Source organism: Leptodactylus fuscus, chromosome 11, assembly GCF_031893055.1.
Source record: "Leptodactylus fuscus isolate aLepFus1 chromosome 11, aLepFus1.hap2, whole genome shotgun sequence".
Lineage (NCBI taxonomy): Eukaryota > Metazoa > Chordata > Amphibia > Anura > Leptodactylidae > Leptodactylus > Leptodactylus fuscus.
In genome coordinates this window covers 44,211,342-44,228,241 of record NC_134275.1, presented here as the reverse complement: position 1 = coordinate 44,228,241, position 16,900 = coordinate 44,211,342, and the positions used below count along the sequence as shown (strand labels likewise).

General features: G+C 44.2%; 1 protein-coding gene across 2 annotated transcripts in view; it reads right to left on the bottom strand.

Annotated features, from left to right (window-relative positions):
* Positions 1-16,900, bottom strand: part of SLC35A2 (solute carrier family 35 member A2) — a 74,392-nt gene that overhangs the window by 44,663 nt on the left and 12,829 nt on the right. The window contains exons 5-6 of one of the 2 annotated variants that reach the window (XR_012711817.1): positions 12,399-12,418; positions 11,735-12,343 (exon numbers count right to left, since the gene is read on the bottom strand). The exons of the other annotated variant lie outside the window; for it this stretch is intronic. The gene's annotated coding sequence lies outside the window, so the exon portion shown is untranslated. Of the gene's footprint in view, positions 1-11,734; positions 12,344-12,398; positions 12,419-16,900 lie in introns of those variants that run through there. 2 annotated transcript variants of the gene reach the window in all.

Here is a 16,900-nt window from a genome sequence, read left to right as displayed (position 1 = left end):
CATGTTAAGGGCTAGAAAAGTGAATTTTGGAAGGTCTTGCCACATCACACACACACACACACACACACACACACACTCAAAATGACAGTTAAGGGTGAGGGCTTTTGGAATTCCCATTGCCTATTCCATTTGTGGTTGTCATGGGGAACGTGATTTAAAGGGGTGGTTGTTACTGTTTGTTGAGCTTAAATTGGGGTTTGTGTCCATCCATTTGGGGAGTAAAGAAGGTTTCCAGGTATTTTCCCACTTTGATAGAGGTTTTTTTGAATGTGGAAAGTGTGTAGTTGTTAGGCTGTGATGTTGGGGTAAAAGAGGGTCTTTGGTGTGTTAGATGCCCCCAGACATGCTTCCCCTGCTGTCCCAGTGTCATTCCAGAGGTGTTGGCATCATTTCCTGGGGTGTCATAGTGGACTTGGTGACCCTCCAGACACGGATTTGGGTTTCCCCCTTAACGAGTATCTGTTCCCCATAGACTATAATGGGGTTCGAAACCCGTTCGAACACACGAACATTGAGCGGCTGTTCGAATCGAATTTCGAACCTCGAACATTTTAGTGTTCGCTCATCTCTAATAAAGATGACTCGGCCTTTCTCCACTGGTAGTGATGGAGATCTGGGTGTCATAGCTCAGGTTCTGTTATGATCTGCTTTTTTCTGATGTTTGGTAGGGAGCACTATGGCACAGGCTTCCCCTTTTTTATTCATTTGGTGTCTTGCATTTTTTTTTTCAAAGTATAACTTTCCTTTGTTTCCTTTCTAATAGCAATTTAAGTATCCCCATAAGCTGTAGAGCAAAAAGGCAGAGTACAGAACAATTCTCCATCCCCTCTCCATAACGCTCCTCTAGCAGTGTCAGGGGCGACCGCGCTTTTACAGGAACTTCTGGTGATGTCTAATAGAACATCACACAAACAACTCTGCTGTATATATTAGCTACAGAGACTATAAAATGTCACCAATATGAGAGCTCCGGCCATTGATACAGAGGAGACGGCGATCTTACAGCATATGCAAGATATAACTTTACAGATCTTCAGAGACTTGCAAGGACAAAAGATCCTGTTGAAGGAAATACAGATTTCCTAGATGGTCTGGCAGGACTAGGGGGACCATTTTAGGATCTGAGTCCCATTGATTCTTAAATTGTGTCTCATCTGACCAATCTGGATGATTCTCAGTGTGATTGGGAGAAGGTGCTGTGGTCAGATGAGACAAAAATGGATCTCTTTGGCATTAACCCAACTCACCGTGTTTGGAGGAAGAGAAATGCTGCCTATGACCCAAAGAAGACCGTCCCCCACTGTCAGGCATGGAGGTGGAAACATTATGTTTTGGGGTGTTTCTCTTCTAAGGGCACAGGACTACTTCACCACATCAATGGGAGAATGGATGGAGCCATGTACTGTAAAATCCTGAGTGACAACCTCCTTCCCTCCGCCACGATATTAAAAATAGGTCGTGGTTGGTTCTTCCAGCATTACAATGACCCAAAATATACAGAAGCACATTAAGGTCATGGAGTGGCCTAGCCAGTGTCCAGACCGTAATCCCATAGAAAACTTATGGAGAAAGCTGAAGCTCCAAGTTGCCAAGCGACAGCCTCAAAACCTTATTGATTTAGAGATGATCTTCAAAGAGGAGTCGGCCAAAATTCCTCCTGACATGTGGGCAAACCTCGCCATCAACTACAAACGTCTGACTGCTGTGCGCGCCAACGAGGGTTTTGCCACCAAGTATTAAGTCTTGTTTGCCACTGGGATCAAATACTTATTTTCTCTGCAAAATGCAAATACATTTATAAAATTTATACAATGTGATTTTCTGGTTAAAATGAACCTGCCCTTAAAATTATAGATTGTTCATGTCTTTGTCAGGGGGCAAACTTACAAAATCAGCAAGGGATCAAATACTTATTTCCTTCACTGTACCATTTAATATTGGATTTATGCATACGACATGCCATGCTATATTTAGTAATGAACTCAGACATGCTGTAGGTCTGCTATATGACTTTCAGAAATGGATTCAGGTATTCTGTATACCACTCAGTAACAAATACAGGCATGTTATACATTATTCAGTAATGGATTCAGGCCTGCTATATACCATTCAGCCAGAGTTTTGCCATAGGCTAAAAAAGGTATTTCATATATGACAGCAAGGGATCGCTCTGCTTTACTCACAGTAAGCGACAATAGCAGCTTAGTAGAGTTGGTCAGGCCTCGGCCTTGACATTACTCACTATGTCCCTTGTGGATCTGGCCTGTATCAGCAGATGGTGTGCACACCGTGCCATACGCTGCAAACTATGAAAAGGTACTGCAAACTTTCATCATAGCCTAGTAAGATGGCGTTGCCTCATGCCACGAGGTGCAATAACGTGCGATCCTCCACACCAAGAAGGGGCTGTTTCCATAGTCTTCGTTGGGAACTTATTACCAACATGATCCTACACAAAAAGAAGTGACTGTTTCCAGAGGCTTCTTTGGGAACTTTTGCCAGCATGATCCTCCACTAGATCGAAGTGTAAACCTTCACAATGGAGACACTATAGCCCAGAAGTGACTACATAGATGCAGGCTTCTTGGGAAAACTTGCATCCTGCTTCGGGATACAAAGCGATTAGCATAGTTTTAGCTGGACTTGTTTAAACCCTTACTGGGTATAGGTTGAATCTTCATCTGTACTAAACAACAGGACTCAGAAGAGTCAAACCTCTACTCTTCTATGTAACTGAAGAGAGAAAACATAAATTCTAGGACTCAGTGGGTCAGGTTTTTTTGTTTTTGGTTTTTTTTTTTAAAAAAGAGGAGACTTATATGGTTATGTTCTAGTTTATACAGCATTTCCAAAAGAGGATATTGTGTCCCTTGGTCTCTCTTCTCCATGCGTAAATCAATCTTTCCTATCACTGATATCACCACCAATCCCAAACCAATCTGCTAAACAGACTGTGACATCATCCCTTCAAGTATATAACATCACCAACTACTTTCTAACCTGCCCCTATGTAACCTTACTCTCCCACTCCATGACATCACCCCCATTCCATTCTGCTTACACAGATGGTGACTTCAATACTTGATGAAATCATCAACTGTGCTCTAATCTGCCCCCATGTAACCTTCTCTCTAGGATATCACCAGTTCCAATCCAATCTACTGTATTTGTGAGCTGAGCTAACCACTCCCACACAGTGACATCACCATCAATCCAATCTGCCACATAGAGTGTGACCTCACCACTCAGTGACATCATCAGCCTGCCCCATATGTAAATAACTTCTCTCCCTCAGTGAAATCACTAGCAGTTCCCATCTCCTCCCACTTAGTGATATCACTGCTTTCTAACCTGCCACTATGTAACCTTACTACTCTTTCTCAGTGACATCAGTGCTAACTCCAATCCAACCTGCGACATAGACTTTGAGTTTAGCGCCACCAATAGGTGACATCACCAACTGCTTCTAAACTGCCACTAGATAACCTTACTCCCCCCTCCCCCAGTGATATCATCACCAATTTCAATCCACCCCCACTCTGTGACATCACCGACTTCTCTTCCACCTTCACTACCTAACCTTACTTCTCAGTGACATCGCTGTCAGCCCTTATCCAACCTACTTCCACCAACTATCACAACCAACTACACCGTCATCTGCTATTGTTACGTTTCTTCTCCTATTCCTTGACATTGCTGCCAACCCCAATTCTATCAGTGACATTGACTGTGACTTTACCACTCCTACTCTGTGACATCACCATCTCTTAACCTGCCATAAGATACCTTACTTCTCCCATTCTGTGACATCACATTTGCAACCTCAATCCATTCTGCTAAACAGATGCCCTCATCACAGTCAGTGACATCATCACCTATACTGACTATGCTTAGTGACTCCTGCACCAGCTACTGCATCTATATGATGTCACATTTACATAGTGACATCATCATGTCCTCAGCGTGTCCCCTAAATCCAACCTGGCCCAAACTAAGTGCTCCTGTCTGCTATATAGGCTTTATGACCTCACTAACCACATTTGGTGACATCACCACCGCGCGCTATTAATCTTGTCACACAGACTTGGCTGTTCTGATGACAATCGCCAGATAAAACCTGCCACGTGTGCTGCTTATGACTTGTAGGGCAGTCATTAGGAAGGTCAGAGGTCAGTGGTCAGTCTGGCTGCTTGTCTGCCTTACGCAGGGTCACTTGGGGCTACTCAGTCATGTAACACCTTGAGCCCAGCGTCTTCCAGATGACTCCATGATGAAGACATTACACACAATATCAATAAGTTGTCTGCTCCTTCCTCAGGGCCTGGCCAGGGACCAGTATATACATGGACATAGCAGGACTGGGGCTGGATTATGTTATCAGGGGAGCAGACACATTCCAGTAACATGTCTGCTCTTCCAGTATCCATCACCAGTATTCCCAGCGCACGCCCTGATTTATGCCCCGTCTGCACAACACTAAACTAGGAGAAAGCTGTTGAAGTCCGTACTGCTGAGCAGAGCTGACACTGTCACTGGGATGACATAGTGACTGTGTGCAGAGCTGTCTGTCCCAGGATTTACACACTGATCATAGTGATGCTCCGCAGATGGCTCCTGGATCCTTCTATCTGGCAAGCTTCAGACCCCCCAGCCCCACCCTGGCCTGTCCCTGATGTGTCATATTATGGATCATAGACCGTTTCCTTGCTGTGTTATTGCTATTCTCGGTGTCCACAGCAAATCAGACCATACATATGGGTCTATACTGTGCCAAACAAGGCCATAGTGTCTAAAGAGCCATATACTGTACATCGCCTCTGTAGTGCAATGGATTCTCCGTCACAGTGTGTGAAATATCACCGAACGGAAAAACTGCTGCAATTCAGAGTCCAAGTTCAGTTGAAAAGAACGGACACCCGTCGGATCCCATTGTAGTCCATAGCGTCTGCTGGGCATTGTTGTCTGCTGTTTTAGTAGTTCACCTTCTCTAATGAACCAGAACAACAGACTACACAATGCTGATGTGAACATAGCATACTGCCTCATACTGCCATATTGTGCTCTCCTACAGCCAAGTGTGCACAAAGTGCTATATAGTGTCCAAAGAATACTATCTATCTATCCATACATACAGTACAATATATAACCATCACATCATGACACATTACTCTTCTACAGCCAAGTGTGTATCGTATAATGGTTTATTTTGCCCACATAGTGCCGAACAATGATCCTATAGACCCGTACAGTGACCTCACTTTACCCACATAGTGTATGCACTTATCATGTACCCTCTGTACCCATATCTGACATTGTGGTCCCCATCACTGTGCCGGCCGCCATGTCCTATTTCTGTACCTCTCTGTAGACATTACTGGAGCCCCCCTCCTAAAGTGGGACTGCACCTTAAATCCAGGACTGTCCACACCATCTGGACAGATGGCAGGAGACATGTTACATGTACGATCAGTGATGTATGGATGATATAATGGATGGTGGGAGTTATCCTTCCTCCAGCACCAGATACAGTCCTCTCCTGTATGGGTCACACTATATACAGTAGAACGCCTGTAGGCGAGGTGGTCAGTGTCGGATTCTTGGAAGATCTGACCTCCTCCGTCTTGGGTTTGGCGTTCCTAAAACAGACGCAATGTATTTCAGGGGTAGACAAAATACTGTGACATCCCAGAGTCAGTGTGTAAATTTATCACTACTTCTACTGATCCCCCCCTCCCCAAAATTAGACCTAGATAATCCTCCTATGTAAGAGAATATCATTGTACAGAGGCCTGGAAATCCCATTATCACAAGCTTCATCTCATTGCCTGACCTTATATCACACTGCCATCTGGTGGTGAGGATGGGGACTGCAACTGAGCACATCATGGTTTCTATAGGTTGTATGTGAACCAGCCATATATGGGATAATACACAGTGTGTATAATATATACTGGTTTTGTATCTGCTATATATCAGGGCACAGAAAGAAGTCTTAGGAAATCCTCATTGCTCCTGACCTGATCTATCACATAAAAAAACAAATTCATCCTCTGTTGTAAGGTTGTATTCACACGCTGCAGAAATTTCCCTCTAAAAATCAGTTGTCTGAGGAGCTTCAGCAACATGTCCTTCCATATCATCTTCATGAATTAGACAAGCCATGTTGACAGATGAATTGCCCGTAATGTCAGGTGGTATTCTGGTTCTTCCAGTTACACAAAAACCAGCAAAAATATACGAGCACAAATAGATACAGAGCCTTGTTTTACAAGGAGTGCACTAATAGCAACAGAATAGTCAATACATATTTTAGCACTGATGCAACATTAAAACATAACATTTATTATTATTTTTAAAATTGTTCTATGTAAAAAACAAACAAACAGTGCAGTCACTATAGTTGTATATATGACAGAAAGGATATTGTTTATGGGCAATTGACCTATATTCAAGATTGTTTAAACATAGGATAACCCTTGCAATAGAAAGTCACACATAGGTAAAAAAGTGGAACAGTCTTACCAGAGTGTCAGCAGGAGTCAGCTGATACACAGAGAAACGCCAGGTAGTAAGGAATACACCCTACTAACACCCTGTCCAGGCCCTGGCTCCCATAGACTCCCGCCCTAACAAGGGCAGTCCTAAGCTTTCCCTGGTTGACGGCCCTATTTGTCCCTAGTCCCTACGCGTTTCCCGGGGCTGTTATGCGCCATTCATCAGGGGACTCATACAGATTCTTAGTGCAAGGATACTGCAGAATAGCTGCCTAAATAAATAGGTAAATAGGTCCGCCCACAGTGGTAGGTCTACCTTCAGCATCTAGCATCCTAGCTGGCTAACACCATAGTGACAGTGGTAACAAAAGTTGGTTCCTTACCTTGCCTTAAAAAGCCACCCGGAACCACACCTCCTGACGCTGAGTACTCAGCATGTATTCTAAGTTCGCGCCGTTACGGCGCACACTGATGACGTAGCCCACGCGTCATAACATAGAACGCCTTACTGAGCCAAAGGGACGCGTGAGAACCTGATCCCGAAATCTCGCGCATGCGCATTGGCAAGAAGAACGCCAATTCTGGCACTGGCATGCAGGATAGGAACAGTGGTTCCCTAATAACATCGTTCCTACCCGCCCATATATTACCGCGTCATCAAGGGGCGGGACCAGAAGGAACACGTACCAATACACCAGCTGTTAACCCCAGCACATAGCCCTACTTAAACAAACAATTGCAGTACAGAAATGTGCCTGTTAAGTAAGGGTTTATCGTTTGTCCCCAGTACTGACTTTAATCTGTTCAACTGGGTGAAGGATTTACATCTTTTCGCACGGAAATTAAGATGGAAAAAATATTTTCAGAAACAGGATGAGCGGTTGAGTGCCGAACTGGGGATCTCAACGGATCTCCTCCCAGACGTCAAATTATTGGCGAGTCTGGAGGATGGGGATAATGAGATCACCGGTTGCGGCCCTTTCACGGATTTACAGGTCAAAAGTAACAAACTACCCCCAATGAGCGAATTATCTTTCATAGATGTTTTCCTTGAAAAAGTGACTTCTGATCTTGAAAAAATAAAAAATGTACATTGCCCCTTTAATCTGAGCAAAGCTGAAATGGAAGCCTTACATAGGCTTGAAAATAATAAAGAGCTGGTAATAAAGTCAGCAGATAAAGGGGGCAATGTTGTAATTATGGACGTACCCCAGTATGTTACAATGTGTGAGACTCTTCTCAGTCAGAAAGACTATTATACTATTTTGGATCATAATCCAACTGTTGAGTTCAGCAGAATCTTGAGGTCAATATTGGTTGAGGCTAAGTCTTCAGGGTTGATATCTGAAAAAGAATTTGAATTTATGTTGCCTCTAAATCCAGTGGAGGCAACATTTTACTGTTTACCAAAGATCCATAAAGGTCTGTCCCCCTTAAAGGGGCGACCGATAGTCTCTGGGGTAAACAGCTTAGGTCAGAATGTAGGCATTTATCTGGATAGGATCCTTAGACCTTTCGTGACTTCCCTCCCTTCTTTTGTACAGGACAGTTTGGATCTTCTAAGAAAACTGGAGGATCTGCAACTTGATGATGAAGTAATATTGTGCTCCATTGATGTGGAGGCATTATACTCCTCGATACCACATGAACAGGGCTTAAGAGCAGTTGATTACTATCTACGCTCTCGTCGTGGTCAGTATCGCGCCCACAGTCAATTTGTTCATGATCTTTTGGAATTCTCCCTGACCCACAATTTTTTCGTTTTTAAGGGTAAACACTTCCACCAGCTCAGGGGCACAGCCATGGGCAATCCATGTGCACCCACATATGCCAACTTGCTCCTGGGCTGGTGGGAGGAGACGATAGTGTTCGGGGAGGACAATAACATTTTTTCCTCGAATACTGAACTGTGGGCGCGATACATCGACGATGTGTTGGTATTGTGGAGGGGGTCATCTGAATCCTTCATAGAGTTTGTCAGATATCTTAATGGAAATGATTTGGGTTTATCCTTTACCTTCGAGATAGGAGGCTTTTGTCTCCCGTTCTTGGATATTCTAATCTCTAAGGGAGAGGATGGCAGGATTAATACGGAGGTATTTAGGAAAAGTACTGCAACAAATTCGTTTCTACATTGGGAGAGCAGTCACCCCTATCCGCAGAGGAGAGGAATACCTCGCGGTCAATATTTGAGAATCAGGAGCAACTGCTCGGAAGAGCGGACATTTATGGAACAGGCAGCAGATTTGAGATCCCGGTTCCAAAAGCGAGGCTACCCAGATCATATTTTACGGAAAGCTTACCAATCATCAAAAATGAGTAATCGAACTCAATTGTTGCGAGTGAAGGAGAAAACAGTAACCTCGAACAATATTGTCCGTATTATAGGGACTTTTGATAATGGAGCTTCAGAAGTACATAAAGTACTACAACGCCATTGGGATATCCTCACTCTAGACCCAGGGATCAAAACAGTGGTTGGTGAAAAACCGCAGATCACTTTTCGAAAGGGGAAATCCCTAAAAGATCGCTTAGTACATAGTCATTTTAACATACAGCAGAACCCCTCGTGGTTATCACCACCCAAAGGGTGCTATAAATGCAGTGGTTGCTCTATTTGTCCTTTGTTACTCACTGGTAAACAATTTTACTCAGAAAATCTCAAGAAGTTCTTTGAGATTAGACACTTTATATCGTGTCGTTCAAGGGGTGTTATCTATAAAATAACTTGTCAATGTAAATTAGAGTACATAGGAAAAACGAATAGAGAACTGAGAAGGAGGGTGGGTGAACACTTGGGGGACATAAGACATGAGAGGGATACCCCAGTGGCAAGGCATGTGAACTCGTGCCATGATGGAGATGTTAACTGTTTGCGTTTCACCGGTATTGATCTGGTTAAAATTCATCCTAGAGGGGGAGATTGGCATAGGAGTACTTTACAAAGGGAAGCAGAATGGATCTTCCGTCTGAAGACGGAAAGTCCTCGGGGCCTTAATGAACAACTAAATTTTTGTTGTTTCATTTAGAAGGCTTAGCTAACATATTCCGTTCTTTTTCTTTTTCTTTTCATTGTGTGTAAATATTTGTCCAGGATGTTATTTATTATTCTAGCCGTTAACCAAATAGTATGAATTTGCCTATTAAATGCTTATTGAGCATATGGCTGACATGCATGATACACTAATCTACATATCCTTATTGCAATTGTTTGTTTAAGTAGGGCTATGTGCTGGGGTTAACAGCTGGTGTATTGGTACGTGTTCCTTCTGGTCCCGCCCCTTGATGACGCGGTAATATATGGGCGGGTAGGAACGATGTTATTAGGGAACCACTGTTCCTATCCTGCATGCCAGTGCCAGGATTGGCGTTCTTCTTGCCAATGCGCATGCGCGAGATTTCGGGATCAGGTTCTCGCGCGTCCCTTTGGCTCAGTAAGGCGTTCTATGTTATGACGCGTGGGCTACGTCATCAGTGTGCGCCGTAACGGCGCGAACTTAGAATACATGCTGAGTACTCAGCGTCAGGAGGTGTGGTTCCGTGTGGCTTTTTAAGGCAAGGTAAGGAACCAACTTTTGTTACCACTGTCACTATGGTGTTAGCCAGCTAGCATGCTAGATGCTGAAGGTAGACCTACCACTGTGGGCGGACCTATTTACCTATTTATTTAGGCAGCTATTCTGCAGTATCCTTGCACTAAGAATCTGTATGAGTCCCCTGATGAATGGCGCATAACAGCCCCGGGAAACGCGTAGGGACTAGGGACAAATAGGGCCGTCAACCAGGGAAAGCTTGGGACTGCCCTTGTTAGGGCGGGAGTCTATGGGAGCCAGGGCCCGGTCAGGGTGTTAGTAGGGTGTATTCCTTACTACCTGGCGTTTCTCTGTGTATCAGCTGACTCCTGCTGACACTCTGGTAAGACTGTTCCACTTTTTTACCTATGTGTGACTTTCTATTGCAAGGGTTATCCTATGTTTAAACAATCTTGAATATAGGTCAATGGCCCATAAACAATATCCTTTCTGTCATATATACAACTATAGTGACTGCACTTTGTTTGTTTTTTACATAGAACAATTTTAAAAATAATAATAAATGTTATGTTTTAATGTTGCATCAGTGCTAAAATATGTATCTTCCAGTTACACCTCACAAGGTGACATTCTCCCAAGCAGGGGCATCACTACCAGGGGAGCAGCTGCCACAGGGCCTGGGACATTAGGGGCCCGGCGACAGCCACTACCACTGCATTTTTAAAATTTTCTTAATAGGAGTTATTCCAGCCGATAACGGGCCCTATTTACTTACCGATCCTGGCAGGGTCCGGGATTGGTAAGTGATGCCACGGGCCCCACAAACACTATTATTATACTCCGGGGGTCTTGGCGCCACAGTACCTATATAAAGATGGTTTTATGCATTGCTTTTGTTTTTAATCCCCTCAGATTGTGTCAGTGTAGTCCGCTATTTCACATTCAATTGAATGTTACTTCTGAGTTACCTTAATAAACCTCGTGGCCACTAAAGAAGCTGTATTCGGTGTCTTTATTTTCCATAAGATGGTATATATATATATATATATATATATATATATATATATATATATATATATATATATATATATATATCTCTAAAGCTTACAGTTTAGACCTCAAGGTGAAGGGTCTTTTTTTGATTCATAAAAACTTCACTCCTATGACAAAGTTTCACTTAAATGCAGGTCTTAAGAAAGCTCTCTATGCTCTGGGGATGGTTGATTGTAAATTTACTACTTTCAGAATTGGGGCCGCGACTAAAGCCTCAAGATTGGGTTTGGATGATTCAATCACCAAGAGACTTTGCAGATGGAATTCTAATGGATATAATATATATGTCCGCCCAGTGTTATGCTTAGATGATTCATTTTATTTTTCTTGATTAGGTAAAAATCTGGTGATCTGGATAATAGGGGGTAGAAGCGAGCTATGGAGGGGGATATATGGCAGTATATGCACATGAGGACAATCTTCAAGAAGATCATACTTAATAGCCTCTATGTTGGGCGCCATTCACCACCCACCCCTCCCCTTCCCCAATGAGAATTAACTAAAAGTATACAATCTAAAAATTGAAGTGTTTTATTAGAAGCATTACGTTTGTTCCAGCCTAAGGCCTTGTTCAGATGGCGCAATTCTTGAAATTCATGTCCATGGTTTTTATTGGGAATCTGCGTTACCGACCATAAGGCTGCCGATTTTGAACGGCTCTGCACGGTTGAACTTTGTGTCTCAATTCACTGCATGTCATGGTGCAAATCTGCAGCAGAACACACAGGATCAGCGATGGGTTCCAGTGCAGATTTTTCCAGCGTATATATCTTGTGTGAACATGCCCTTATGGGGAAGAGTAGTTTTCTGGCTATTGTGGGTTATTTCATATTCCAGATTTGTTAAAGCTCAGCTCTGCCCCAGTTCACACATATCGTACTCTAAACTCATTCCACAAGACCATGTGATGATTTCCAGCAGATAAAGCGCCAACCGTTGGAACTCATTCAGGAAAGACATCCTGAGTTTACGCTAAGGCTGAGTTCACATGGACAATAGAAAATCTGTGGTGATTCTGCAGGAGGATGTGAGGAGTTATGTAATGTGGAGTGTCATTTTTATCTCTTATTATACAGTTGCAGATCTCCAGGAGGCGGACCTCCCTGGTTTGGTTCCATCTCCCTGATGTCCTCTGAAGTGTATATGCTTAGTAAGAGTTCACATGTAAGTACCATCAATAGCAGGGTAAGTCCAGCGTATCCTTATATGTAAGAGTATTCAGTAATGGTGTAGTCCGGTCCCGGTCACTTCGCCCTCACGAGCCTTTCAGTATTCAGTAATGGTGTAGTCTGGTCCTGGTCACTTCGCCCTCACGAGCCTTTTTGCTTGGAAACAATCCTGAAATACAAAGGAAATGCTCATTATAAAGGAAGGTGTCAGTGACCTCGTACCAAACCTACCATATAATACATACATGTGACTGGTCTTTGTGTGCCACTGGGAACACACAGGGACCACAGCTCGGCAGGTTCTGTGTCTGGGGCACCACTGTTGGTGGGGATACAAAGCTCCAAGATTATAAAGTTAAATGTTGTTATTCTGCCACCACTAGGGGGACTTACTGTATCTGACTACCTAATAGGGTTTTCCAGGCTGAATAATTGATAACCTATCCTTAAATAGAAAGATTGTCAGGGGCCTGCCATCCGCACCCCCGCCACTCAAGCTACTTGAAGGGACTGTAGTGCTCTACATTGTATAGTGGCTGTGTTTGGTATTGCAGCTCAGCCCACTCACTTGAATGGGACTGAGGTGCAATCAGGCCATATGACCAATAAACTTTTGTCACATGGCTTGTATAATGAGGTTATCCCAGAATGGTGGACTGACACTAAGGTTCACATCTGTGTCCTATTCTCTGTCCTTCTGGTCCATCTAATGACAGACAACGGATCCCATTGATGGTAATGGAGTCTGTCAGATTTCTGCTTCATGAAAAAGTGGTGCTTGCAGGACTTCATCAGCCGGAGTTTCTGACACAGGTGTGAACATCGCCTTAGCTTTTGTTACGGATAATCGGACTGGTAAGACCTCTTCATGTAGCTGCCTGGGAATGCTGGGAGTTGTAGTTATTCAATAGCTGCAGGTTATTGGAAGACATTGGCTAAGCTTTATTAATGGCTCAGGAGTTGGCATGTAGTACACTGGCATCAATAGTGGCGCCAGGAGCCGGCTTAGGTTTCTGGTGTAAAGGATAATAATTGTGTCAGGCCCCTCCCCTGCTCTGCCTACTTGTCTCACAAAATGGCAGGTTGCCATGTGGCAAAAATGTACCCATTTAAGACAAAATTCCTATGCATGGCCAGTGGTAAATCTCACCCTTTGTGTTCAGTCCATTATAGAGGCGAGGTCTGAGCTGCAATACCATACACAACCTGTGAACTGGTGTGGCACTGTTTGCAGAATAAGGCAGCCATGATATTCTAATCTTGTCCAGCCCTTTTAAATTGTTTGTGCAAAATGGGTGGGACTTAAAGGGCTTGTTCAGGATTATGTAATGGATATTATGTGGGATATAAGGGGATTTCACTGGATTTTTGATGTAGCTGGTGAGATTCTTGGGAAAAAGGTGACAACCCATTCGTATCCTGAAAACTATTGTATTAGTACATGTATATATTTACAGGTGAGCGAATTGGTAACAATTTCCCCAGGTAGCAGTACCAATGGCGGCCAGAATAGGGCGCTGTAGTCGTAAATATTCCCCTCCATGGTCTCATATACAGGAGATATGGGCTAGGTGAAATATATAAAGGTTTGTCTCATCGCTGAGGTGCACAGGCCCATAGCAACCAATGACAGCACAGCTAGCAGGTGACGAAATGAAAGCTGAGCTCTGATAGGTTGCTAGTTTTAGACTACATGTGATGTCATTGTCGGCCTCAGGATTATGTCTGCACTCACCAGGGATATATTCACACACAGCATTGATAACGCGGTGTAATCACTATGACAATAGCCGCAGCTGACACCACAGTCACATCTAAGCTGCATTGTATCTGCAGGGCCTACGCAGAGGAATTGAAAGGTGACAGAAAAGTCGGCCATGTCTGAATATACCCTTATAATAGTGAACCGGTGAATGTATCAGACTGATGACTAGACACGTTCAGCATGGCGGCTGTGTAGGAGGAGCCTGTAGTCCATGGATGTTGTCATAGCTCCCAACCGTCCTGGATTCGGCGGGACAGTCCTGATTTTAGACTCATGTCCTACAATGACCCTGAAGTGGTTTGCGTGTTAACAAATTTTTCCCCCGATCACCACCGGCTGTAATCCTAGTTAGAGTATGTTCACTCGGAGGAAAAGCTTGCGGAAACTTTTTTCGCCTTGTGAACATTCCGCATGGCTAGCCGCGACGCAGCATTGGCATTTCATCATGGCATCCCGCTCCTGATTAGGCCCGAATGAATGAGCCTAAACAGGAGCGTGTCTCAGGCTGCGGCTGATTCAGCAGTGGAGTCCGCGGAAAGATAGGTCATCTCACAAAAAAAAACAAGCGGCTCCCATTGAAGTCAATGGGAGTCATTTTTGCAGGCGGATTCTACTTCAAAATCCACCTGCAACAAACTCTGTGTGAACATACCCTCAAAAACTGAATACTGTACTCAGAAGGCCCTGTCTGACATCAGACGGTCACGTGACTGGGTAGGCGTCTGTGCTTGCAAGAAGAAAAGAAGATGGAAAGATGTGGGGTGTAAGGTACTGTGGGAAAGAGATGTGGGGTGCATGGGTGGACCGTGTGTGTGGGGGGAGATGTGGGGTGCATGGGTGGACCGTGTGTGTGGGGGGAGATGTGGGGTGCATGGGTGGACCGTGTGTGTGGGGGGAGATGTGGCGTGCATGGGTGGACCGTGTGGGGGAGAGAAGTAGGGTGCATGGGTGGACTGTATGTGGGGGGAAATGTGGGGTGCAGGGAGTACTGTGGGGTGCAGGGTGTACCCAATGAAAAATGGATGGGAACAGGCGGAGTCAGTTTAGAAGTGGGTGGAGCTAAATTTGCCACATTTTGTCCCTCTTTCTATCGTATGTGTTGTGCAGGATTTGATTCGTGTTCTGTTTTGTAGCCTCCTGCTATGGATATGCTATAATCTCTCCTGATACACCGTGAGCAGTGATGGCATTCCTGTAAGCCATGATAGAAGGGGGAGGAGTCTGCACCTTTTAAAGGGTATGTCTATTTTTACCTTTTTTTTTTTTTCATTGCTTCAATGCATTTATAATATATATGGAAAGTAATTTGTATGCAGGTTGTGTGTCTCCATGGTAACAGACAACAAATAAAACGTGTGTAGTCAGATCCTGCAAGTAATTCAGTTACTTCACTGCATCTTCCTCCTCTACTGACGGAGTAAAGTTAAAGGCTTTGTCCAGGATTCTTTATATTTATGGCCTGTCCTTATCAGATCAGTGTGTGTGTATATATATGTATGTATGTGTATGGGGGGGGTTGACAGGTGCCATCCCACACTGATCAGCTGTTTGTTCCACTTGCCACACCTGTACTATATACATTGTATAGTGTCCAGGTTGCAGTTACTGCAGCTTAGCTCCTTTTGTATAATGGGACATAACTAAAAAAAAAGATAGGTCTGATAGGTCAGTCATCAGTATGTGATCTTTGGGGGGTTGACCCCAGACCCTGCACACATCAGCTCTTCCGACAATCTCCAGTTGGTGAAAGCTGCTAGTGGATGGGTAATAGGATTAGCACAGCAGCTCCTTCCACTGTATAGTGGTGGTTCTGGAGAACTGCAGCACCACTCTTATTAGTTGCATAGGAACAGCCGGGCCGGTGTGCACTCCCCATTCACTGCAGCAGTTTCTGGAACATAGAGATGAGCGAGCACTGTTCGGATCAGCCGTTCCGAACAGCACGCTCCCATAGAAATGAACGGAAGCACCTAGCACGTACACTTTGCCGGCAGCCGGTCACCGTGCCAGGTGCTTCCATTCATTTCTATGGGAGCGTGCTGTTCGGAACGGCTGATCCAAACAGTGCTCGCTCATCTCTACTGGAACAGCTGATCTGTATAGGGTCCAGGTGGCCAACAGTTCACATACCGATGATCTACCTATGGATAGGTCATTAGTATATAAAAACAAAAAATCCTTTTGGGGCTGGAACACCCCCTCCTTTAAACTCGACTACACAGGATTTGTTGTCTGTAACCATGGAGACACATAGCTGTGCATATGAGCCCTAACACAAAATGGCAGAATTTTATCAAATTGTTCTTGTGATTTAAAATGATTTTCAAACTTTCTTATTTTTTTTCCCATTAGATCCAGGAAGCTTTTCCACTTTCCCTGATCTATCCCACCACCCTCTTAAGATGGCTTAGGGATCAGTGTTATCGCTTCCTATCTAATAGTGGCCGGGCGCCAGGTTACTGAACAAAACGCAGAATGTATGACAAAACGTCATCAACCCCCCAACGATAGTAAAAAGTCACTGACATGACAAGGACATGGGAGGACCATACTGAGCACTGACGTTATACCCAGGGGGCCATCTATGACATATGGAGTGGTCCTGTTCTGTCCCTAGTACCGATCCATATACTGACATTGCAGCCACTTGAGGGGGTGAGTAGCAGCAAACACAACAGAACTACACGACATGCAGCAGTATAGAATAGACAGCGCCCCTTCTAGGGTGCTGGGGAGGTTAGTCAGCGGTGTCAGGATTAATGGCACAAACAAGAGGAAATCTATAGAAATTATTTTATTGTACAGAAGAACAATTAATGTTTAGTGCAAGAAGGAAACAATAATGGTGGACATGCAGAAGAAGCGGGGGCGAGGGGACGAAGGTTA